Source organism: Cottoperca gobio, chromosome 24 (assembly GCF_900634415.1).
Source record: "Cottoperca gobio chromosome 24, fCotGob3.1, whole genome shotgun sequence".
NCBI lineage: Eukaryota > Metazoa > Chordata > Actinopteri > Perciformes > Bovichtidae > Cottoperca > Cottoperca gobio.
The window spans coordinates 17131241-17148847 of NC_041378.1; the positions used below are offsets into that span (position 1 = coordinate 17131241).

Below are 17607 nucleotides of genomic sequence, written 5' to 3' on the forward strand. Positions count from 1 at the left end.
TAACTCTCTCCCGATTACATTTGTGTTCTTAATTTTGATCCCATCCAAAAGTCTATTTTTCCCTTCATCCTCCTTCATTGTGACTTCAAACTTTTTGTCCCCAATCACCCTGCATGCTGCCACACAGTTATTTTATCTTTTTAATCAATTCCATCACCGTAATATTATCTCCTCCCTCCATCTCAACACTAACAGTCAACCGTTGGCTATAAGTATTCTCTTTGTTAATGCAAAACTCAATTCCTTGATCCTCCTCTCTTTGTCCAGGTGCTTTACCATTTATCACTGCCATACTATCTGTCTGTAACATAACAAAACTAGGGAGAAACAAACTGTCCGCCGAACAGCAAAAGATGCCGGGGAAAACAAAAGATTGAGGTTTAGTTACTTTAATCAATAACCAAATAACAAACAAACTCACCACCTGCTCTCACCACCTGCTATCCCTAGCTGCTTGCTCCTACCTACTTCCTGGTTTGCTCAAACAATGGGCGTGTTCAGAGTGGTATGGCCGTAATCTGCAATAGAGCATATACACTTGCTGTTTATAGAAGGTAAAACACAATGAATTGTCATTTCTTAATATACGCAGACAATTCTATTCATGTCTTCATTTTGCTAATTAAGAAGGAAACAAAATGCTTACAGCACCAGGTATCCCCAGGCGGTGACCCATCCAAGTACTGACCCAGCCCAACTCTGCTTAGCTTCCGAGATCAGACGAGATTGGGCGTTGTCAGTGTGGTATGGCTATAATCTGCAATAAAGCATATACACTTGCTGTTGATAGAAGGTAAAACACAATGAATTGTCTTTTCTTAATATACGCGGACAGTTCTATTCATGTCTTCATTTTGCTAATTAAGAAGGAAACAAAATGCTTACAGCACCATGTATTCCAAGGCGGTCACCCATCCAAGTACTGACCCAGCCCAACTCAGCTTAGCTTCCGAGATCAGACGAGATTGTCAGTGTGGTATGGCCGTAATCTAAATAGAGCATATACACTTGCTTTATATTGAAGGTAAAACACAATGAATTGTCTTTTCTTAATATACGCGGACAGTTCTATTCATGTCTTCATTTTGCTAATTAAGAAGGAAACAAAATGCTTACAGCACCGGGTATTCCCAGGCGGTCACCCATCCAAGTACTGACCCAGCCCAACTCTGCTTAGCTTCCGAGATCAGACGAGATCGGGCGTTGTCAGTGTGGTATGGCCGTAATCTGAAATAGAGCATATACACTTGCTGTTATATTGAAGGTAAAACACAATGAATTGTCTTTTCTTAATATACGCGGACAGTTCTATTCATGTCTTCATTTTGCTAATTAAGAAGGAAACAAAATGCTTACAGCACCGGGTATTCCCAGGCGGTCACCCATCCAAGTACTGACCCAGCCCAACTCTGCTTAGCTTCCGAGATCAGACGAGATCGGGCGTTGTCAGTGTGGTATGGCCGTAATCTGAAATAGAGCATATACACTTGCTGTTATATTGAAGGTAAAACACAATGAATTGTCTTTTCTTAATATACGCGGACAGTTCTATTCATGTCTTCATTTTGCTAATTAAGAAGGAAACAAAATGCTTACAGCACCGGGTATTCCCAGGCGGTCACCCATCCAAGTACTGACCCAGCCCAACTCTGCTTAGCTTCCGAGATCAGACGAGATCGGGCGTTGTCAGTGTGGTATGGCCGTAATCTAAATAGAGCATATACACTTGCTGTTATATTGAAGGTAAAACACAATGAATTGTCTTTTCTTAATATACGCGGACAGTTCTATTCATGTCTTCATTTTGCTAATTAAGAAGGAAACAAAATGCTTACAGCACCGGGTATTCCCAGGCGGTCACCCATCCAAGTACTGACCCAGCCCAACTCTGCTTAGCTTCCGAGATCAGACGAGATCGGGCGTTGTCAGTGTGGTATGGCCGTAATCTGAAATAGAGCATATACACTTGCTGTTATATTGAAGGTAAAACACAATGAATTGTCTTTTCTTAATATACGCGGACAGTTCTATTCATGTCTTCATTTTGCTAATTAAGAAGGAAACAAAATGCTTACAGCACCGGGTATTCCCAGGCGGTCACCCATCCAAGTACTGACCCAGCCCAACTCTGCTTAGCTTCCGAGATCAGACGAGATCGGGCGTTGTCAGTGTGGTATGGCCGTAATCTGAAATAGAGCATATACACTTGCTGTTATATTGAAGGTAAAACACAATGAATTGTCTTTTCTTAATATACGCGGACAGTTCTATTCATGTCTTCATTTTGCTAATTAAGAAGGAAACAAAATGCTTACAGCACCGGGTATTCCCAGGCGGTCACCCATCCAAGTACTGACCCAGCCCAACTCTGCTTAGCTTCCGAGATCAGACGAGATCGGGCGTTGTCAGTGTGGTATGGCCGTAATCTAAATAGAGCATATACACTTGCTGTTATATTGAAGGTAAAACACAATGAATTGTCTTTTCTTAATATACGCGGACAGTTCTATTCATGTCTTCATTTTGCTAATTAAGAAGGAAACAAAATGCTTACAGCACCGGGTATTCCCAGGCGGTCACCCATCCAAGTACTGACCCAGCCCAACTCTGCTTAGCTTCCGAGATCAGACGAGATCGGGCGTTGTCAGTGTGGTATGGCCGTAATCTGAAATAGAGCATATACACTTGCTTTATATTGAAGGTAAAACACAATGAATTGTCTTTTCTTAATATACGCGGACAGTTCTATTCATGTCTTCATTTTGCTAATTAAGAAGGAAACAAAATGCTTACAGCACCGGGTATTCCCAGGCGGTCACCCATCCAAGTACTGACCCAGCCCAACTCTGCTTAGCTTCCGAGATCAGACGAGATCGGGCGTTGTCAGTGTGGTATGGCCGTAATCTGAAATAGAGCATATACACTTGCTGTTATATTGAAGGTAAAACACAATGAATTGTCTTTTCTTAATATACGCGGACAGTTCTATTCATGTCTTCATTTTGCTAATTAAGAAGGAAACAAAATGCTTACAGCACCGGGTATTCCCAGGCGGTCACCCATCCAAGTACTGACCCAGCCCAACTCTGCTTAGCTTCCGAGATCAGACGAGATCGGGCGTTGTCAGTGTGGTATGGCCGTAATCTAAAATAGAGCATATACACTTGCTGTTATATTGAAGGTAAAACACAATGAATTGTCTTTTCTTAATATACGCGGACAGTTCTATTCATGTCTTCATTTTGCTAATTAAGAAGGAAACAAAATGCTTACAGCACCGGGTATTCCCAGGCGGTCACCCATCCAAGTACTGACCCAGCCCAACTCTGCTTAGCTTCCGAGATCAGACGAGATCGGGCGTTGTCAGTGTGGTATGGCCGTAATCTGAAATAGAGCATATACACTTGCTGTTTATTGAAGGTAAAACACAATGAATTGTCTTTTCTTAATATACGCGGACAGTTCTATTCATGTCTTCATTTTGCTAATTAAGAAGGAAACAAAATGCTTACAGCACCGGGTATTCCCAGGCGGTCACCCATCCAAGTACTGACCCAGCCCAACTCTGCTTAGCTTCCGAGATCAGACGAGATCGGGCGTTGTCAGTGTGGTATGGCCGTAATCTAAATAGAGCATATACACTTGCTGTTATATTGAAGGTAAAACACAATGAATTGTCTTTTCTTAATATACGCGGACAGTTCTATTCATGTCTTCATTTTGCTAATTAAGAAGGAAACAAAATGCTTACAGCACCGGGTATTCCCAGGCGGTCACCCATCCAAGTACTGACCCAGCCCAACTCTGCTTAGCTTCCGAGATCAGACGAGATCGGGCGTTGTCAGTGTGGTATGGCCGTAATCTGAAATAGAGCATATACACTTGCTGTTATATTGAAGGTAAAACACAATGAATTGTCTTTTCTTAATATACGCGGACAGTTCTATTCATGTCTTCATTTTGCTAATTAAGAAGGAAACAAAATGCTTACAGCACCGGGTATTCCCAGGCGGTCACCCATCCAAGTACTGACCCAGCCCAACTCTGCTTAGCTTCCGAGATCAGACGAGATCGGGCGTTGTCAGTGTGGTATGGCCGTAATCTGAAATAGAGCATATACACTTGCTGTTATATTGAAGGTAAAACACAATGAATTGTCTTTTCTTAATATACGCGGACAGTTCTATTCATGTCTTCATTTTGCTAATTAAGAAGGAAACAAAATGCTTACAGCACCGGGTATTCCCAGGCGGTCACCCATCCAAGTACTGACCCAGCCCAACTCTGCTTAGCTTCCGAGATCAGACGAGATCGGGCGTTGTCAGTGTGGTATGGCCGTAATCTGAAATAGAGCATATACACTTGCTGTTATATTGAAGGTAAAACACAATGAATTGTCTTTTCTTAATATACGCGGACAGTTCTATTCATGTCTTCATTTTGCTAATTAAGAAGGAAACAAAATGCTTACAGCACCGGGTATTCCCAGGCGGTCACCCATCCAAGTACTGACCCAGCCCAACTCTGCTTAGCTTCCGAGATCAGACGAGATCGGGCGTTGTCAGTGTGGTATGGCCGTAATCTAAAATAGAGCATATACACTTGCTGTTATATTGAAGGTAAAACACAATGAATTGTCTTTTCTTAATATACGCGGACAGTTCTATTCATGTCTTCATTTTGCTAATTAAGAAGGAAACAAAATGCTTACAGCACCGGGTATTCCCAGGCGGTCACCCATCCAAGTACTGACCCAGCCCAACTCTGCTTAGCTTCCGAGATCAGACGAGATCGGGCGTTGTCAGTGTGGTATGGCCGTAATCTAAAATAGAGCATATACACTTGCTGTTATATTGAAGGTAAAACACAATGAATTGTCTTTTCTTAATATACGCGGACAGTTCTATTCATGTCTTCATTTTGCTAATTAAGAAGGAAACAAAATGCTTACAGCACCGGGTATTCCCAGGCGGTCACCCATCCAAGTACTGACCCAGCCCAACTCTGCTTAGCTTCCGAGATCAGACGAGATCGGGCGTTGTCAGTGTGGTATGGCCGTAATCTGAAATAGAGCATATACACTTGCTGTTATATTGAAGGTAAAACACAATGAATTGTCTTTTCTTAATATACGCGGACAGTTCTATTCATGTCTTCATTTTGCTAATTAAGAAGGAAACAAAATGCTTACAGCACCGGGTATTCCCAGGCGGTCACCCATCCAAGTACTGACCCAGCCCAACTCTGCTTAGCTTCCGAGATCAGACGAGATCGGGCGTTGTCAGTGTGGTATGGCCGTAATCTAAATAGAGCATATACACTTGCTGTTTATTGAAGGTAAAACACAATGAATTGTCTTTTCTTAATATACGCGGACAGTTCTATTCATGTCTTCATTTTGCTAATTAAGAAGGAAACAAAATGCTTACAGCACCGGGTATTCCCAGGCGGTCACCCATCCAAGTACTGACCCAGCCCAACTCTGCTTAGCTTCCGAGATCAGACGAGATCGGGCGTTGTCAGTGTGGTATGGCCGTAATCTAAAATAGAGCATATACACTTGCTTTATATTGAAGGTAAAACACAATGAATTGTCTTTTCTTAATATACGCGGACAGTTCTATTCATGTCTTCATTTTGCTAATTAAGAAGGAAACAAAATGCTTACAGCACCGGGTATTCCCAGGCGGTCACCCATCCAAGTACTGACCCAGCCCAACTCTGCTTAGCTTCCGAGATCAGACGAGATCGGGCGTTGTCAGTGTGGTATGGCCGTAATCTGAAATAGAGCATATACACTTGCTGTTATATTGAAGGTAAAACACAATGAATTGTCTTTTCTTAATATACGCGGACAGTTCTATTCATGTCTTCATTTTGCTAATTAAGAAGGAAACAAAATGCTTACAGCACCGGGTATTCCCAGGCGGTCACCCATCCAAGTACTGACCCAGCCCAACTCTGCTTAGCTTCCGAGATCAGACGAGATCGGGCGTTGTCAGTGTGGTATGGCCGTAATCTAAAATAGAGCATATACACTTGCTGTTATATTGAAGGTAAAACACAATGAATTGTCTTTTCTTAATATACGCGGACAGTTCTATTCATGTCTTCATTTTGCTAATTAAGAAGGAAACAAAATGCTTACAGCACCGGGTATTCCCAGGCGGTCACCCATCCAAGTACTGACCCAGCCCAACTCTGCTTAGCTTCCGAGATCAGACGAGATCGGGCGTTGTCAGTGTGGTATGGCCGTAATCTGAAATAGAGCATATACACTTGCTGTTTATTGAAGGTAAAACACAATGAATTGTCTTTTCTTAATATACGCGGACAGTTCTATTCATGTCTTCATTTTGCTAATTAAGAAGGAAACAAAATGCTTACAGCACCGGGTATTCCCAGGCGGTCACCCATCCAAGTACTGACCCAGCCCAACTCTGCTTAGCTTCCGAGATCAGACGAGATCGGGCGTTGTCAGTGTGGTATGGCCGTAATCTGAAATAGAGCATATACACTTGCTGTTTATTGAAGGTAAAACACAATGAATTGTCTTTTCTTAATATACGCGGACAGTTCTATTCATGTCTTCATTTTGCTAATTAAGAAGGAAACAAAATGCTTACAGCACCGGGTATTCCCAGGCGGTCACCCATCCAAGTACTGACCCAGCCCAACTCTGCTTAGCTTCCGAGATCAGACGAGATCGGGCGTTGTCAGTGTGGTATGGCCGTAATCTAAATAGAGCATATACACTTGCTGTTATATTGAAGGTAAAACACAATGAATTGTCTTTTCTTAATATACGCGGACAGTTCTATTCATGTCTTCATTTTGCTAATTAAGAAGGAAACAAAATGCTTACAGCACCGGGTATTCCCAGGCGGTCACCCATCCAAGTACTGACCCAGCCCAACTCTGCTTAGCTTCCGAGATCAGACGAGATCGGGCGTTGTCAGTGTGGTATGGCCGTAATCTAAAAATAGAGCATATACACTTGCTGTTATATTGAAGGTAAAACACAATGAATTGTCTTTTCTTAATATACGCGGACAGTTCTATTCATGTCTTCATTTTGCTAATTAAGAAGGAAACAAAATGCTTACAGCACCGGGTATTCCCAGGCGGTCACCCATCCAAGTACTGACCCAGCCCAACTCTGCTTAGCTTCCGAGATCAGACGAGATCGGGCGTTGTCAGTGTGGTATGGCCGTAATCTAAAATAGAGCATATACACTTGCTGTTATATTGAAGGTAAAACACAATGAATTGTCTTTTCTTAATATACGCGGACAGTTCTATTCATGTCTTCATTTTGCTAATTAAGAAGGAAACAAAATGCTTACAGCACCGGGTATTCCCAGGCGGTCACCCATCCAAGTACTGACCCAGCCCAACTCTGCTTAGCTTCCGAGATCAGACGAGATCGGGCGTTGTCAGTGTGGTATGGCCGTAATCTGAAATAGAGCATATACACTTGCTGTTTATTGAAGGTAAAACACAATGAATTGTCTTTTCTTAATATACGCGGACAGTTCTATTCATGTCTTCATTTTGCTAATTAAGAAGGAAACAAAATGCTTACAGCACCGGGTATTCCCAGGCGGTCACCCATCCAAGTACTGACCCAGCCCAACTCTGCTTAGCTTCCGAGATCAGACGAGATCGGGCGTTGTCAGTGTGGTATGGCCGTAATCTGAAATAGAGCATATACACTTGCTGTTATATTGAAGGTAAAACACAATGAATTGTCTTTTCTTAATATACGCGGACAGTTCTATTCATGTCTTCATTTTGCTAATTAAGAAGGAAACAAAATGCTTACAGCACCGGGTATTCCCAGGCGGTCACCCATCCAAGTACTGACCCAGCCCAACTCTGCTTAGCTTCCGAGATCAGACGAGATCGGGCGTTGTCAGTGTGGTATGGCCGTAATCTGAAATAGAGCATATACACTTGCTGTTTATTGAAGGTAAAACACAATGAATTGTCTTTTCTTAATATACGCGGACAGTTCTATTCATGTCTTCATTTTGCTAATTAAGAAGGAAACAAAATGCTTACAGCACCGGGTATTCCCAGGCGGTCACCCATCCAAGTACTGACCCAGCCCAACTCTGCTTAGCTTCCGAGATCAGACGAGATCGGGCGTTGTCAGTGTGGTATGGCCGTAATCTAAATAGAGCATATACACTTGCTGTTATATTGAAGGTAAAACACAATGAATTGTCTTTTCTTAATATACGCGGACAGTTCTATTCATGTCTTCATTTTGCTAATTAAGAAGGAAACAAAATGCTTACAGCACCGGGTATTCCCAGGCGGTCACCCATCCAAGTACTGACCCAGCCCAACTCTGCTTAGCTTCCGAGATCAGACGAGATCGGGCGTTGTCAGTGTGGTATGGCCGTAATCTGAAATAGAGCATATACACTTGCTGTTATATTGAAGGTAAAACACAATGAATTGTCTTTTCTTAATATACGCGGACAGTTCTATTCATGTCTTCATTTTGCTAATTAAGAAGGAAACAAAATGCTTACAGCACCGGGTATTCCCAGGCGGTCACCCATCCAAGTACTGACCCAGCCCAACTCTGCTTAGCTTCCGAGATCAGACGAGATCGGGCGTTGTCAGTGTGGTATGGCCGTAATCTAAAATAGAGCATATACACTTGCTGTTATATTGAAGGTAAAACACAATGAATTGTCTTTTCTTAATATACGCGGACAGTTCTATTCATGTCTTCATTTTGCTAATTAAGAAGGAAACAAAATGCTTACAGCACCGGGTATTCCCAGGCGGTCACCCATCCAAGTACTGACCCAGCCCAACTCTGCTTAGCTTCCGAGATCAGACGAGATCGGGCGTTGTCAGTGTGGTATGGCCGTAATCTGAAATAGAGCATATACACTTGCTGTTATATTGAAGGTAAAACACAATGAATTGTCTTTTCTTAATATACGCGGACAGTTCTATTCATGTCTTCATTTTGCTAATTAAGAAGGAAACAAAATGCTTACAGCACCGGGTATTCCCAGGCGGTCACCCATCCAAGTACTGACCCAGCCCAACTCTGCTTAGCTTCCGAGATCAGACGAGATCGGGCGTTGTCAGTGTGGTATGGCCGTAATCTAAAATAGAGCATATACACTTGCTGTTATATTGAAGGTAAAACACAATGAATTGTCTTTTCTTAATATACGCGGACAGTTCTATTCATGTCTTCATTTTGCTAATTAAGAAGGAAACAAAATGCTTACAGCACCGGGTATTCCCAGGCGGTCACCCATCCAAGTACTGACCCAGCCCAACTCTGCTTAGCTTCCGAGATCAGACGAGATCGGGCGTTGTCAGTGTGGTATGGCCGTAATCTGAAATAGAGCATATACACTTGCTGTTATATTGAAGGTAAAACACAATGAATTGTCTTTTCTTAATATACGCGGACAGTTCTATTCATGTCTTCATTTTGCTAATTAAGAAGGAAACAAAATGCTTACAGCACCGGGTATTCCCAGGCGGTCACCCATCCAAGTACTGACCCAGCCCAACTCTGCTTAGCTTCCGAGATCAGACGAGATCGGGCGTTGTCAGTGTGGTATGGCCGTAATCTGAAATAGAGCATATACACTTGCTGTTATATTGAAGGTAAAACACAATGAATTGTCTTTTCTTAATATACGCGGACAGTTCTATTCATGTCTTCATTTTGCTAATTAAGAAGGAAACAAAATGCTTACAGCACCGGGTATTCCCAGGCGGTCACCCATCCAAGTACTGACCCAGCCCAACTCTGCTTAGCTTCCGAGATCAGACGAGATCGGGCGTTGTCAGTGTGGTATGGCCGTAATCTGAAATAGAGCATATACACTTGCTGTTTATTGAAGGTAAAACACAATGAATTGTCTTTTCTTAATATACGCGGACAGTTCTATTCATGTCTTCATTTTGCTAATTAAGAAGGAAACAAAATGCTTACAGCACCGGGTATTCCCAGGCGGTCACCCATCCAAGTACTGACCCAGCCCAACTCTGCTTAGCTTCCGAGATCAGACGAGATCGGGCGTTGTCAGTGTGGTATGGCCGTAATCTAAAATAGAGCATATACACTTGCTGTTTATTGAAGGTAAAACACAATGAATTGTCTTTTCTTAATATACGCGGACAGTTCTATTCATGTCTTCATTTTGCTAATTAAGAAGGAAACAAAATGCTTACAGCACCGGGTATTCCCAGGCGGTCACCCATCCAAGTACTGACCCAGCCCAACTCTGCTTAGCTTCCGAGATCAGACGAGATCGGGCGTTGTCAGTGTGGTATGGCCGTAATCTGAAATAGAGCATATACACTTGCTGTTATATTGAAGGTAAAACACAATGAATTGTCTTTTCTTAATATACGCGGACAGTTCTATTCATGTCTTCATTTTGCTAATTAAGAAGGAAACAAAATGCTTACAGCACCGGGTATTCCCAGGCGGTCACCCATCCAAGTACTGACCCAGCCCAACTCTGCTTAGCTTCCGAGATCAGACGAGATCGGGCGTTGTCAGTGTGGTATGGCCGTAATCTGAAATAGAGCATATACACTTGCTGTTTATTGAAGGTAAAACACAATGAATTGTCTTTTCTTAATATACGCGGACAGTTCTATTCATGTCTTCATTTTGCTAATTAAGAAGGAAACAAAATGCTTACAGCACCGGGTATTCCCAGGCGGTCACCCATCCAAGTACTGACCCAGCCCAACTCTGCTTAGCTTCCGAGATCAGACGAGATCGGGCGTTGTCAGTGTGGTATGGCCGTAATCTGAAATAGAGCATATACACTTGCTGTTATATTGAAGGTAAAACACAATGAATTGTCTTTTCTTAATATACGCGGACAGTTCTATTCATGTCTTCATTTTGCTAATTAAGAAGGAAACAAAATGCTTACAGCACCGGGTATTCCCAGGCGGTCACCCATCCAAGTACTGACCCAGCCCAACTCTGCTTAGCTTCCGAGATCAGACGAGATCGGGCGTTGTCAGTGTGGTATGGCCGTAATCTGAAATAGAGCATATACACTTGCTGTTATATTGAAGGTAAAACACAATGAATTGTCTTTTCTTAATATACGCGGACAGTTCTATTCATGTCTTCATTTTGCTAATTAAGAAGGAAACAAAATGCTTACAGCACCGGGTATTCCCAGGCGGTCACCCATCCAAGTACTGACCCAGCCCAACTCTGCTTAGCTTCCGAGATCAGACGAGATCGGGCGTTGTCAGTGTGGTATGGCCGTAATCTGAAATAGAGCATATACACTTGCTGTTATATTGAAGGTAAAACACAATGAATTGTCTTTTCTTAATATACGCGGACAGTTCTATTCATGTCTTCATTTTGCTAATTAAGAAGGAAACAAAATGCTTACAGCACCGGGTATTCCCAGGCGGTCACCCATCCAAGTACTGACCCAGCCCAACTCTGCTTAGCTTCCGAGATCAGACGAGATCGGGCGTTGTCAGTGTGGTATGGCCGTAATCTAAATAGAGCATATACACTTGCTGTTATATTGAAGGTAAAACACAATGAATTGTCTTTTCTTAATATACGCGGACAGTTCTATTCATGTCTTCATTTTGCTAATTAAGAAGGAAACAAAATGCTTACAGCACCGGGTATTCCCAGGCGGTCACCCATCCAAGTACTGACCCAGCCCAACTCTGCTTAGCTTCCGAGATCAGACGAGATCGGGCGTTGTCAGTGTGGTATGGCCGTAATCTGAAATAGAGCATATACACTTGCTGTTATATTGAAGGTAAAACACAATGAATTGTCTTTTCTTAATATACGCGGACAGTTCTATTCATGTCTTCATTTTGCTAATTAAGAAGGAAACAAAATGCTTACAGCACCGGGTATTCCCAGGCGGTCACCCATCCAAGTACTGACCCAGCCCAACTCTGCTTAGCTTCCGAGATCAGACGAGATCGGGCGTTGTCAGTGTGGTATGGCCGTAATCTGAAATAGAGCATATACACTTGCTGTTTATTGAAGGTAAAACACAATGAATTGTCTTTTCTTAATATACGCGGACAGTTCTATTCATGTCTTCATTTTGCTAATTAAGAAGGAAACAAAATGCTTACAGCACCGGGTATTCCCAGGCGGTCACCCATCCAAGTACTGACCCAGCCCAACTCTGCTTAGCTTCCGAGATCAGACGAGATCGGGCGTTGTCAGTGTGGTATGGCCGTAATCTGAAATAGAGCATATACACTTGCTGTTATATTGAAGGTAAAACACAATGAATTGTCTTTTCTTAATATACGCGGACAGTTCTATTCATGTCTTCATTTTGCTAATTAAGAAGGAAACAAAATGCTTACAGCACCGGGTATTCCCAGGCGGTCACCCATCCAAGTACTGACCCAGCCCAACTCTGCTTAGCTTCCGAGATCAGACGAGATCGGGCGTTGTCAGTGTGGTATGGCCGTAATCTAAATAGAGCATATACACTTGCTGTTATATTGAAGGTAAAACACAATGAATTGTCTTTTCTTAATATACGCGGACAGTTCTATTCATGTCTTCATTTTGCTAATTAAGAAGGAAACAAAATGCTTACAGCACCGGGTATTCCCAGGCGGTCACCCATCCAAGTACTGACCCAGCCCAACTCTGCTTAGCTTCCGAGATCAGACGAGATCGGGCGTTGTCAGTGTGGTATGGCCGTAATCTAAAATAGAGCATATACACTTGCTGTTATATTGAAGGTAAAACACAATGAATTGTCTTTTCTTAATATACGCGGACAGTTCTATTCATGTCTTCATTTTGCTAATTAAGAAGGAAACAAAATGCTTACAGCACCGGGTATTCCCAGGCGGTCACCCATCCAAGTACTGACCCAGCCCAACTCTGCTTAGCTTCCGAGATCAGACGAGATCGGGCGTTGTCAGTGTGGTATGGCCGTAATCTGAAATAGAGCATATACACTTGCTGTTTATTGAAGGTAAAACACAATGAATTGTCTTTTCTTAATATACGCGGACAGTTCTATTCATGTCTTCATTTTGCTAATTAAGAAGGAAACAAAATGCTTACAGCACCGGGTATTCCCAGGCGGTCACCCATCCAAGTACTGACCCAGCCCAACTCTGCTTAGCTTCCGAGATCAGACGAGATCGGGCGTTGTCAGTGTGGTATGGCCGTAATCTGAAATAGAGCATATACACTTGCTGTTATATTGAAGGTAAAACACAATGAATTGTCTTTTCTTAATATACGCGGACAGTTCTATTCATGTCTTCATTTTGCTAATTAAGAAGGAAACAAAATGCTTACAGCACCGGGTATTCCCAGGCGGTCACCCATCCAAGTACTGACCCAGCCCAACTCTGCTTAGCTTCCGAGATCAGACGAGATCGGGCGTTGTCAGTGTGGTATGGCCGTAATCTAAATAGAGCATATACACTTGCTGTTATATTGAAGGTAAAACACAATGAATTGTCTTTTCTTAATATACGCGGACAGTTCTATTCATGTCTTCATTTTGCTAATTAAGAAGGAAACAAAATGCTTACAGCACCGGGTATTCCCAGGCGGTCACCCATCCAAGTACTGACCCAGCCCAACTCTGCTTAGCTTCCGAGATCAGACGAGATCGGGCGTTGTCAGTGTGGTATGGCCGTAATCTGAAATAGAGCATATACACTTGCTGTTATATTGAAGGTAAAACACAATGAATTGTCTTTTCTTAATATACGCGGACAGTTCTATTCATGTCTTCATTTTGCTAATTAAGAAGGAAACAAAATGCTTACAGCACCGGGTATTCCCAGGCGGTCACCCATCCAAGTACTGACCCAGCCCAACTCTGCTTAGCTTCCGAGATCAGACGAGATCGGGCGTTGTCAGTGTGGTATGGCCGTAATCTAAATAGAGCATATACACTTGCTTTATATTGAAGGTAAAACACAATGAATTGTCTTTTCTTAATATACGCGGACAGTTCTATTCATGTCTTCATTTTGCTAATTAAGAAGGAAACAAAATGCTTACAGCACCGGGTATTCCCAGGCGGTCACCCATCCAAGTACTGACCCAGCCCAACTCTGCTTAGCTTCCGAGATCAGACGAGATCGGGCGTTGTCAGTGTGGTATGGCCGTAATCTAAAATAGAGCATATACACTTGCTGTTATATTGAAGGTAAAACACAATGAATTGTCTTTTCTTAATATACGCGGACAGTTCTATTCATGTCTTCATTTTGCTAATTAAGAAGGAAACAAAATGCTTACAGCACCGGGTATTCCCAGGCGGTCACCCATCCAAGTACTGACCCAGCCCAACTCTGCTTAGCTTCCGAGATCAGACGAGATCGGGCGTTGTCAGTGTGGTATGGCCGTAATCTAAAATAGAGCATATACACTTGCTGTTATATTGAAGGTAAAACACAATGAATTGTCTTTTCTTAATATACGCGGACAGTTCTATTCATGTCTTCATTTTGCTAATTAAGAAGGAAACAAAATGCTTACAGCACCGGGTATTCCCAGGCGGTCACCCATCCAAGTACTGACCCAGCCCAACTCTGCTTAGCTTCCGAGATCAGACGAGATCGGGCGTTGTCAGTGTGGTATGGCCGTAATCTGAAATAGAGCATATACACTTGCTGTTATATTGAAGGTAAAACACAATGAATTGTCTTTTCTTAATATACGCGGACAGTTCTATTCATGTCTTCATTTTGCTAATTAAGAAGGAAACAAAATGCTTACAGCACCGGGTATTCCCAGGCGGTCACCCATCCAAGTACTGACCCAGCCCAACTCTGCTTAGCTTCCGAGATCAGACGAGATCGGGCGTTGTCAGTGTGGTATGGCCGTAATCTAAATAGAGCATATACACTTGCTTTATATTGAAGGTAAAACACAATGAATTGTCTTTTCTTAATATACGCGGACAGTTCTATTCATGTCTTCATTTTGCTAATTAAGAAGGAAACAAAATGCTTACAGCACCGGGTATTCCCAGGCGGTCACCCATCCAAGTACTGACCCAGCCCAACTCTGCTTAGCTTCCGAGATCAGACGAGATCGGGCGTTGTCAGTGTGGTATGGCCGTAATCTGAAATAGAGCATATACACTTGCTGTTATATTGAAGGTAAAACACAATGAATTGTCTTTTCTTAATATACGCGGACAGTTCTATTCATGTCTTCATTTTGCTAATTAAGAAGGAAACAAAATGCTTACAGCACCGGGTATTCCCAGGCGGTCACCCATCCAAGTACTGACCCAGCCCAACTCTGCTTAGCTTCCGAGATCAGACGAGATCGGGCGTTGTCAGTGTGGTATGGCCGTAATCTAAATAGAGCATATACACTTGCTGTTATATTGAAGGTAAAACACAATGAATTGTCTTTTCTTAATATACGCGGACAGTTCTATTCATGTCTTCATTTTGCTAATTAAGAAGGAAACAAAATGCTTACAGCACCGGGTATTCCCAGGCGGTCACCCATCCAAGTACTGACCCAGCCCAACTCTGCTTAGCTTCCGAGATCAGACGAGATCGGGCGTTGTCAGTGTGGTATGGCCGTAATCTAAATAGAGCATATACACTTGCTGTTATATTGAAGGTAAAACACAATGAATTGTCTTTTCTTAATATACGCGGACAGTTCTATTCATGTCTTCATTTTGCTAATTAAGAAGGAAACAAAATGCTTACAGCACCGGGTATTCCCAGGCGGTCACCCATCCAAGTACTGACCCAGCCCAACTCTGCTTAGCTTCCGAGATCAGACGAGATCGGGCGTTGTCAGTGTGGTATGGCCGTAATCTGAAATAGAGCATATACACTTGCTGTTATATTGAAGGTAAAACACAATGAATTGTCTTTTCTTAATATACGCGGACAGTTCTATTCATGTCTTCATTTTGCTAATTAAGAAGGAAACAAAATGCTTACAGCACCGGGTATTCCCAGGCGGTCACCCATCCAAGTACTGACCCAGCCCAACTCTGCTTAGCTTCCGAGATCAGACGAGATCGGGCGTTGTCAGTGTGGTATGGCCGTAATCTGAAATAGAGCATATACACTTGCTGTTTATTGAAGGTAAAACACAATGAATTGTCTTTTCTTAATATACGCGGACAGTTCTATTCATGTCTTCATTTTGCTAATTAAGAAGGAAACAAAATGCTTACAGCACCGGGTATTCCCAGGCGGTCACCCATCCAAGTACTGACCCAGCCCAACTCTGCTTAGCTTCCGAGATCAGACGAGATCGGGCGTTGTCAGTGTGGTATGGCCGTAATCTGAAATAGAGCATATACACTTGCTGTTATATTGAAGGTAAAACACAATGAATTGTCTTTTCTTAATATACGCGGACAGTTCTATTCATGTCTTCATTTTGCTAATTAAGAAGGAAACAAAATGCTTACAGCACCGGGTATTCCCAGGCGGTCACCCATCCAAGTACTGACCCAGCCCAACTCTGCTTAGCTTCCGAGATCAGACGAGATCGGGCGTTGTCAGTGTGGTATGGCCGTAATCTGAAATAGAGCATATACACTTGCTGTTATATTGAAGGTAAAACACAATGAATTGTCTTTTCTTAATATACGCGGACAGTTCTATTCATGTCTTCATTTTGCTAATTAAGAAGGAAACAAAATGCTTACAGCACCGGGTATTCCCAGGCGGTCACCCATCCAAGTACTGACCCAGCCCAACTCTGCTTAGCTTCCGAGATCAGACGAGATCGGGCGTTGTCAGTGTGGTATGGCCGTAATCTAAATAGAGCATATACACTTGCTGTTATATTGAAGGTAAAACACAATGAATTGTCTTTTCTTAATATACGCGGACAGTTCTATTCATGTCTTCATTTTGCTAATTAAGAAGGAAACAAAATGCTTACAGCACCGGGTATTCCCAGGCGGTCACCCATCCAAGTACTGACCCAGCCCAACTCTGCTTAGCTTCCGAGATCAGACGAGATCGGGCGTTGTCAGTGTGGTATGGCCGTAATCTGAAATAGAGCATATACACTTGCTGTTATATTGAAGGTAAAACACAATGAATTGTCTTTTCTTAATATACGCGGACAGTTCTATTCATGTCTTCATTTTGCTAATTAAGAAGGAAACAAAATGCTTACAGCACCGGGTATTCCCAGGCGGTCACCCATCCAAGTACTGACCCAGCCCAACTCTGCTTAGCTTCCGAGATCAGACGAGATCGGGCGTTGTCAGTGTGGTATGGCCGTAATCTGAAATAGAGCATATACACTTGCTGTTATATTGAAGGTAAAACACAATGAATTGTCTTTTCTTAATATACGCGGACAGTTCTATTCATGTCTTCATTTTGCTAATTAAGAAGGAAACAAAATGCTTACAGCACCGGGTATTCCCAGGCGGTCACCCATCCAAGTACTGACCCAGCCCAACTCTGCTTAGCTTCCGAGATCAGACGAGATCGGGCGTTGTCAGTGTGGTATGGCCGTAATCTGAAATAGAGCATATACACTTGCTGTTATATTGAAGGTAAAACACAATGAATTGTCTTTTCTTAATATACGCGGACAGTTCTATTCAT

At 42.6% G+C, this 17607-nt stretch overlaps 69 non-coding genes and 1 pseudogene across 69 annotated transcripts; all 70 read right to left on the reverse strand.

Annotated features, from left to right (window-relative positions):
- Window positions 1-639: 639 nt before the first annotated feature.
- Window positions 640-758, reverse strand: LOC115004153 (uncharacterized; annotated as a pseudogene).
- Window positions 759-1109: 351 nt separating this feature from the next.
- Window positions 1110-1228, reverse strand: LOC115004184 (5S ribosomal RNA). The gene has a single exon (XR_003831782.1). It is a non-coding gene; the product is annotated as a 5S ribosomal RNA (ribosomal RNA).
- A 121-nt stretch (window positions 1229-1349) lies between these two features.
- Window positions 1350-1468, reverse strand: LOC115004244 (5S ribosomal RNA). The gene has a single exon (XR_003831806.1). It is a non-coding gene; the product is annotated as a 5S ribosomal RNA (ribosomal RNA).
- A 121-nt stretch (window positions 1469-1589) lies between these two features.
- LOC115004255 (5S ribosomal RNA) lies at window positions 1590-1708 on the reverse strand. The gene has a single exon (XR_003831817.1). It is a non-coding gene; the product is annotated as a 5S ribosomal RNA (ribosomal RNA).
- Window positions 1709-1828: 120 nt separating this feature from the next.
- On the reverse strand, window positions 1829-1947 carry LOC115004267 (5S ribosomal RNA). The gene has a single exon (XR_003831828.1). It is a non-coding gene; the product is annotated as a 5S ribosomal RNA (ribosomal RNA).
- A 121-nt stretch (window positions 1948-2068) lies between these two features.
- On the reverse strand, window positions 2069-2187 carry LOC115004073 (5S ribosomal RNA). Its single transcript, XR_003831732.1, has one exon. It is a non-coding gene; the product is annotated as a 5S ribosomal RNA (ribosomal RNA).
- Window positions 2188-2308: 121 nt separating this feature from the next.
- On the reverse strand, window positions 2309-2427 carry LOC115004085 (5S ribosomal RNA). The gene has a single exon (XR_003831743.1). It is a non-coding gene; the product is annotated as a 5S ribosomal RNA (ribosomal RNA).
- Window positions 2428-2547: 120 nt separating this feature from the next.
- On the reverse strand, window positions 2548-2666 carry LOC115004096 (5S ribosomal RNA). The gene has a single exon (XR_003831754.1). It is a non-coding gene; the product is annotated as a 5S ribosomal RNA (ribosomal RNA).
- A 120-nt stretch (window positions 2667-2786) lies between these two features.
- Window positions 2787-2905, reverse strand: LOC115004108 (5S ribosomal RNA). Its single transcript, XR_003831765.1, has one exon. It is a non-coding gene; the product is annotated as a 5S ribosomal RNA (ribosomal RNA).
- A 121-nt stretch (window positions 2906-3026) lies between these two features.
- Window positions 3027-3145, reverse strand: LOC115004120 (5S ribosomal RNA). Its single transcript, XR_003831776.1, has one exon. It is a non-coding gene; the product is annotated as a 5S ribosomal RNA (ribosomal RNA).
- A 121-nt stretch (window positions 3146-3266) lies between these two features.
- Window positions 3267-3385, reverse strand: LOC115004131 (5S ribosomal RNA). Its single transcript, XR_003831777.1, has one exon. It is a non-coding gene; the product is annotated as a 5S ribosomal RNA (ribosomal RNA).
- Window positions 3386-3505: 120 nt separating this feature from the next.
- LOC115004143 (5S ribosomal RNA) lies at window positions 3506-3624 on the reverse strand. The gene has a single exon (XR_003831778.1). It is a non-coding gene; the product is annotated as a 5S ribosomal RNA (ribosomal RNA).
- Window positions 3625-3744: 120 nt separating this feature from the next.
- LOC115004155 (5S ribosomal RNA) lies at window positions 3745-3863 on the reverse strand. The gene has a single exon (XR_003831779.1). It is a non-coding gene; the product is annotated as a 5S ribosomal RNA (ribosomal RNA).
- A 121-nt stretch (window positions 3864-3984) lies between these two features.
- Window positions 3985-4103, reverse strand: LOC115004166 (5S ribosomal RNA). Its single transcript, XR_003831780.1, has one exon. It is a non-coding gene; the product is annotated as a 5S ribosomal RNA (ribosomal RNA).
- Window positions 4104-4224: 121 nt separating this feature from the next.
- LOC115004178 (5S ribosomal RNA) lies at window positions 4225-4343 on the reverse strand. Its single transcript, XR_003831781.1, has one exon. It is a non-coding gene; the product is annotated as a 5S ribosomal RNA (ribosomal RNA).
- Window positions 4344-4464: 121 nt separating this feature from the next.
- On the reverse strand, window positions 4465-4583 carry LOC115004190 (5S ribosomal RNA). Its single transcript, XR_003831783.1, has one exon. It is a non-coding gene; the product is annotated as a 5S ribosomal RNA (ribosomal RNA).
- Window positions 4584-4704: 121 nt separating this feature from the next.
- Window positions 4705-4823, reverse strand: LOC115004201 (5S ribosomal RNA). The gene has a single exon (XR_003831784.1). It is a non-coding gene; the product is annotated as a 5S ribosomal RNA (ribosomal RNA).
- Window positions 4824-4944: 121 nt separating this feature from the next.
- On the reverse strand, window positions 4945-5063 carry LOC115004213 (5S ribosomal RNA). The gene has a single exon (XR_003831785.1). It is a non-coding gene; the product is annotated as a 5S ribosomal RNA (ribosomal RNA).
- Window positions 5064-5184: 121 nt separating this feature from the next.
- On the reverse strand, window positions 5185-5303 carry LOC115004223 (5S ribosomal RNA). The gene has a single exon (XR_003831786.1). It is a non-coding gene; the product is annotated as a 5S ribosomal RNA (ribosomal RNA).
- Window positions 5304-5422: 119 nt separating this feature from the next.
- On the reverse strand, window positions 5423-5541 carry LOC115004224 (5S ribosomal RNA). The gene has a single exon (XR_003831787.1). It is a non-coding gene; the product is annotated as a 5S ribosomal RNA (ribosomal RNA).
- Window positions 5542-5661: 120 nt separating this feature from the next.
- LOC115004225 (5S ribosomal RNA) lies at window positions 5662-5780 on the reverse strand. Its single transcript, XR_003831788.1, has one exon. It is a non-coding gene; the product is annotated as a 5S ribosomal RNA (ribosomal RNA).
- Window positions 5781-5901: 121 nt separating this feature from the next.
- Window positions 5902-6020, reverse strand: LOC115004226 (5S ribosomal RNA). Its single transcript, XR_003831789.1, has one exon. It is a non-coding gene; the product is annotated as a 5S ribosomal RNA (ribosomal RNA).
- Window positions 6021-6141: 121 nt separating this feature from the next.
- On the reverse strand, window positions 6142-6260 carry LOC115004227 (5S ribosomal RNA). The gene has a single exon (XR_003831790.1). It is a non-coding gene; the product is annotated as a 5S ribosomal RNA (ribosomal RNA).
- Window positions 6261-6380: 120 nt separating this feature from the next.
- LOC115004233 (5S ribosomal RNA) lies at window positions 6381-6499 on the reverse strand. Its single transcript, XR_003831796.1, has one exon. It is a non-coding gene; the product is annotated as a 5S ribosomal RNA (ribosomal RNA).
- A 120-nt stretch (window positions 6500-6619) lies between these two features.
- LOC115004243 (5S ribosomal RNA) lies at window positions 6620-6738 on the reverse strand. Its single transcript, XR_003831805.1, has one exon. It is a non-coding gene; the product is annotated as a 5S ribosomal RNA (ribosomal RNA).
- A 120-nt stretch (window positions 6739-6858) lies between these two features.
- LOC115004245 (5S ribosomal RNA) lies at window positions 6859-6977 on the reverse strand. The gene has a single exon (XR_003831807.1). It is a non-coding gene; the product is annotated as a 5S ribosomal RNA (ribosomal RNA).
- A 122-nt stretch (window positions 6978-7099) lies between these two features.
- LOC115004246 (5S ribosomal RNA) lies at window positions 7100-7218 on the reverse strand. The gene has a single exon (XR_003831808.1). It is a non-coding gene; the product is annotated as a 5S ribosomal RNA (ribosomal RNA).
- Window positions 7219-7339: 121 nt separating this feature from the next.
- Window positions 7340-7458, reverse strand: LOC115004247 (5S ribosomal RNA). Its single transcript, XR_003831809.1, has one exon. It is a non-coding gene; the product is annotated as a 5S ribosomal RNA (ribosomal RNA).
- A 120-nt stretch (window positions 7459-7578) lies between these two features.
- Window positions 7579-7697, reverse strand: LOC115004248 (5S ribosomal RNA). The gene has a single exon (XR_003831810.1). It is a non-coding gene; the product is annotated as a 5S ribosomal RNA (ribosomal RNA).
- Window positions 7698-7818: 121 nt separating this feature from the next.
- LOC115004249 (5S ribosomal RNA) lies at window positions 7819-7937 on the reverse strand. The gene has a single exon (XR_003831811.1). It is a non-coding gene; the product is annotated as a 5S ribosomal RNA (ribosomal RNA).
- Window positions 7938-8057: 120 nt separating this feature from the next.
- LOC115004250 (5S ribosomal RNA) lies at window positions 8058-8176 on the reverse strand. The gene has a single exon (XR_003831812.1). It is a non-coding gene; the product is annotated as a 5S ribosomal RNA (ribosomal RNA).
- Window positions 8177-8296: 120 nt separating this feature from the next.
- LOC115004251 (5S ribosomal RNA) lies at window positions 8297-8415 on the reverse strand. Its single transcript, XR_003831813.1, has one exon. It is a non-coding gene; the product is annotated as a 5S ribosomal RNA (ribosomal RNA).
- Window positions 8416-8536: 121 nt separating this feature from the next.
- LOC115004252 (5S ribosomal RNA) lies at window positions 8537-8655 on the reverse strand. Its single transcript, XR_003831814.1, has one exon. It is a non-coding gene; the product is annotated as a 5S ribosomal RNA (ribosomal RNA).
- Window positions 8656-8776: 121 nt separating this feature from the next.
- On the reverse strand, window positions 8777-8895 carry LOC115004253 (5S ribosomal RNA). The gene has a single exon (XR_003831815.1). It is a non-coding gene; the product is annotated as a 5S ribosomal RNA (ribosomal RNA).
- A 121-nt stretch (window positions 8896-9016) lies between these two features.
- Window positions 9017-9135, reverse strand: LOC115004254 (5S ribosomal RNA). The gene has a single exon (XR_003831816.1). It is a non-coding gene; the product is annotated as a 5S ribosomal RNA (ribosomal RNA).
- Window positions 9136-9256: 121 nt separating this feature from the next.
- On the reverse strand, window positions 9257-9375 carry LOC115004256 (5S ribosomal RNA). Its single transcript, XR_003831818.1, has one exon. It is a non-coding gene; the product is annotated as a 5S ribosomal RNA (ribosomal RNA).
- A 121-nt stretch (window positions 9376-9496) lies between these two features.
- On the reverse strand, window positions 9497-9615 carry LOC115004257 (5S ribosomal RNA). The gene has a single exon (XR_003831819.1). It is a non-coding gene; the product is annotated as a 5S ribosomal RNA (ribosomal RNA).
- A 121-nt stretch (window positions 9616-9736) lies between these two features.
- LOC115004258 (5S ribosomal RNA) lies at window positions 9737-9855 on the reverse strand. The gene has a single exon (XR_003831820.1). It is a non-coding gene; the product is annotated as a 5S ribosomal RNA (ribosomal RNA).
- Window positions 9856-9975: 120 nt separating this feature from the next.
- On the reverse strand, window positions 9976-10094 carry LOC115004259 (5S ribosomal RNA). Its single transcript, XR_003831821.1, has one exon. It is a non-coding gene; the product is annotated as a 5S ribosomal RNA (ribosomal RNA).
- A 120-nt stretch (window positions 10095-10214) lies between these two features.
- On the reverse strand, window positions 10215-10333 carry LOC115004260 (5S ribosomal RNA). The gene has a single exon (XR_003831822.1). It is a non-coding gene; the product is annotated as a 5S ribosomal RNA (ribosomal RNA).
- A 121-nt stretch (window positions 10334-10454) lies between these two features.
- On the reverse strand, window positions 10455-10573 carry LOC115004262 (5S ribosomal RNA). Its single transcript, XR_003831823.1, has one exon. It is a non-coding gene; the product is annotated as a 5S ribosomal RNA (ribosomal RNA).
- A 120-nt stretch (window positions 10574-10693) lies between these two features.
- LOC115004263 (5S ribosomal RNA) lies at window positions 10694-10812 on the reverse strand. The gene has a single exon (XR_003831824.1). It is a non-coding gene; the product is annotated as a 5S ribosomal RNA (ribosomal RNA).
- Window positions 10813-10933: 121 nt separating this feature from the next.
- Window positions 10934-11052, reverse strand: LOC115004264 (5S ribosomal RNA). The gene has a single exon (XR_003831825.1). It is a non-coding gene; the product is annotated as a 5S ribosomal RNA (ribosomal RNA).
- A 121-nt stretch (window positions 11053-11173) lies between these two features.
- LOC115004265 (5S ribosomal RNA) lies at window positions 11174-11292 on the reverse strand. Its single transcript, XR_003831826.1, has one exon. It is a non-coding gene; the product is annotated as a 5S ribosomal RNA (ribosomal RNA).
- A 121-nt stretch (window positions 11293-11413) lies between these two features.
- Window positions 11414-11532, reverse strand: LOC115004266 (5S ribosomal RNA). Its single transcript, XR_003831827.1, has one exon. It is a non-coding gene; the product is annotated as a 5S ribosomal RNA (ribosomal RNA).
- A 120-nt stretch (window positions 11533-11652) lies between these two features.
- LOC115004268 (5S ribosomal RNA) lies at window positions 11653-11771 on the reverse strand. The gene has a single exon (XR_003831829.1). It is a non-coding gene; the product is annotated as a 5S ribosomal RNA (ribosomal RNA).
- A 121-nt stretch (window positions 11772-11892) lies between these two features.
- On the reverse strand, window positions 11893-12011 carry LOC115004269 (5S ribosomal RNA). The gene has a single exon (XR_003831830.1). It is a non-coding gene; the product is annotated as a 5S ribosomal RNA (ribosomal RNA).
- Window positions 12012-12131: 120 nt separating this feature from the next.
- On the reverse strand, window positions 12132-12250 carry LOC115004270 (5S ribosomal RNA). Its single transcript, XR_003831831.1, has one exon. It is a non-coding gene; the product is annotated as a 5S ribosomal RNA (ribosomal RNA).
- A 121-nt stretch (window positions 12251-12371) lies between these two features.
- On the reverse strand, window positions 12372-12490 carry LOC115004271 (5S ribosomal RNA). Its single transcript, XR_003831832.1, has one exon. It is a non-coding gene; the product is annotated as a 5S ribosomal RNA (ribosomal RNA).
- Window positions 12491-12610: 120 nt separating this feature from the next.
- Window positions 12611-12729, reverse strand: LOC115004272 (5S ribosomal RNA). The gene has a single exon (XR_003831833.1). It is a non-coding gene; the product is annotated as a 5S ribosomal RNA (ribosomal RNA).
- A 121-nt stretch (window positions 12730-12850) lies between these two features.
- Window positions 12851-12969, reverse strand: LOC115004068 (5S ribosomal RNA). Its single transcript, XR_003831727.1, has one exon. It is a non-coding gene; the product is annotated as a 5S ribosomal RNA (ribosomal RNA).
- Window positions 12970-13089: 120 nt separating this feature from the next.
- On the reverse strand, window positions 13090-13208 carry LOC115004069 (5S ribosomal RNA). The gene has a single exon (XR_003831728.1). It is a non-coding gene; the product is annotated as a 5S ribosomal RNA (ribosomal RNA).
- A 121-nt stretch (window positions 13209-13329) lies between these two features.
- LOC115004070 (5S ribosomal RNA) lies at window positions 13330-13448 on the reverse strand. The gene has a single exon (XR_003831729.1). It is a non-coding gene; the product is annotated as a 5S ribosomal RNA (ribosomal RNA).
- Window positions 13449-13568: 120 nt separating this feature from the next.
- LOC115004071 (5S ribosomal RNA) lies at window positions 13569-13687 on the reverse strand. Its single transcript, XR_003831730.1, has one exon. It is a non-coding gene; the product is annotated as a 5S ribosomal RNA (ribosomal RNA).
- Window positions 13688-13808: 121 nt separating this feature from the next.
- Window positions 13809-13927, reverse strand: LOC115004072 (5S ribosomal RNA). Its single transcript, XR_003831731.1, has one exon. It is a non-coding gene; the product is annotated as a 5S ribosomal RNA (ribosomal RNA).
- A 119-nt stretch (window positions 13928-14046) lies between these two features.
- Window positions 14047-14165, reverse strand: LOC115004074 (5S ribosomal RNA). Its single transcript, XR_003831733.1, has one exon. It is a non-coding gene; the product is annotated as a 5S ribosomal RNA (ribosomal RNA).
- Window positions 14166-14286: 121 nt separating this feature from the next.
- On the reverse strand, window positions 14287-14405 carry LOC115004075 (5S ribosomal RNA). The gene has a single exon (XR_003831734.1). It is a non-coding gene; the product is annotated as a 5S ribosomal RNA (ribosomal RNA).
- Window positions 14406-14526: 121 nt separating this feature from the next.
- LOC115004076 (5S ribosomal RNA) lies at window positions 14527-14645 on the reverse strand. The gene has a single exon (XR_003831735.1). It is a non-coding gene; the product is annotated as a 5S ribosomal RNA (ribosomal RNA).
- Window positions 14646-14766: 121 nt separating this feature from the next.
- On the reverse strand, window positions 14767-14885 carry LOC115004078 (5S ribosomal RNA). The gene has a single exon (XR_003831736.1). It is a non-coding gene; the product is annotated as a 5S ribosomal RNA (ribosomal RNA).
- A 119-nt stretch (window positions 14886-15004) lies between these two features.
- Window positions 15005-15123, reverse strand: LOC115004079 (5S ribosomal RNA). The gene has a single exon (XR_003831737.1). It is a non-coding gene; the product is annotated as a 5S ribosomal RNA (ribosomal RNA).
- Window positions 15124-15244: 121 nt separating this feature from the next.
- On the reverse strand, window positions 15245-15363 carry LOC115004080 (5S ribosomal RNA). The gene has a single exon (XR_003831738.1). It is a non-coding gene; the product is annotated as a 5S ribosomal RNA (ribosomal RNA).
- Window positions 15364-15483: 120 nt separating this feature from the next.
- Window positions 15484-15602, reverse strand: LOC115004081 (5S ribosomal RNA). Its single transcript, XR_003831739.1, has one exon. It is a non-coding gene; the product is annotated as a 5S ribosomal RNA (ribosomal RNA).
- Window positions 15603-15722: 120 nt separating this feature from the next.
- On the reverse strand, window positions 15723-15841 carry LOC115004082 (5S ribosomal RNA). The gene has a single exon (XR_003831740.1). It is a non-coding gene; the product is annotated as a 5S ribosomal RNA (ribosomal RNA).
- Window positions 15842-15962: 121 nt separating this feature from the next.
- LOC115004083 (5S ribosomal RNA) lies at window positions 15963-16081 on the reverse strand. The gene has a single exon (XR_003831741.1). It is a non-coding gene; the product is annotated as a 5S ribosomal RNA (ribosomal RNA).
- A 120-nt stretch (window positions 16082-16201) lies between these two features.
- On the reverse strand, window positions 16202-16320 carry LOC115004084 (5S ribosomal RNA). The gene has a single exon (XR_003831742.1). It is a non-coding gene; the product is annotated as a 5S ribosomal RNA (ribosomal RNA).
- Window positions 16321-16441: 121 nt separating this feature from the next.
- LOC115004086 (5S ribosomal RNA) lies at window positions 16442-16560 on the reverse strand. Its single transcript, XR_003831744.1, has one exon. It is a non-coding gene; the product is annotated as a 5S ribosomal RNA (ribosomal RNA).
- A 121-nt stretch (window positions 16561-16681) lies between these two features.
- Window positions 16682-16800, reverse strand: LOC115004087 (5S ribosomal RNA). The gene has a single exon (XR_003831745.1). It is a non-coding gene; the product is annotated as a 5S ribosomal RNA (ribosomal RNA).
- Window positions 16801-16920: 120 nt separating this feature from the next.
- Window positions 16921-17039, reverse strand: LOC115004088 (5S ribosomal RNA). The gene has a single exon (XR_003831746.1). It is a non-coding gene; the product is annotated as a 5S ribosomal RNA (ribosomal RNA).
- Window positions 17040-17160: 121 nt separating this feature from the next.
- On the reverse strand, window positions 17161-17279 carry LOC115004089 (5S ribosomal RNA). The gene has a single exon (XR_003831747.1). It is a non-coding gene; the product is annotated as a 5S ribosomal RNA (ribosomal RNA).
- Window positions 17280-17400: 121 nt separating this feature from the next.
- LOC115004090 (5S ribosomal RNA) lies at window positions 17401-17519 on the reverse strand. Its single transcript, XR_003831748.1, has one exon. It is a non-coding gene; the product is annotated as a 5S ribosomal RNA (ribosomal RNA).
- Window positions 17520-17607: the final 88 nt, after the last annotated feature.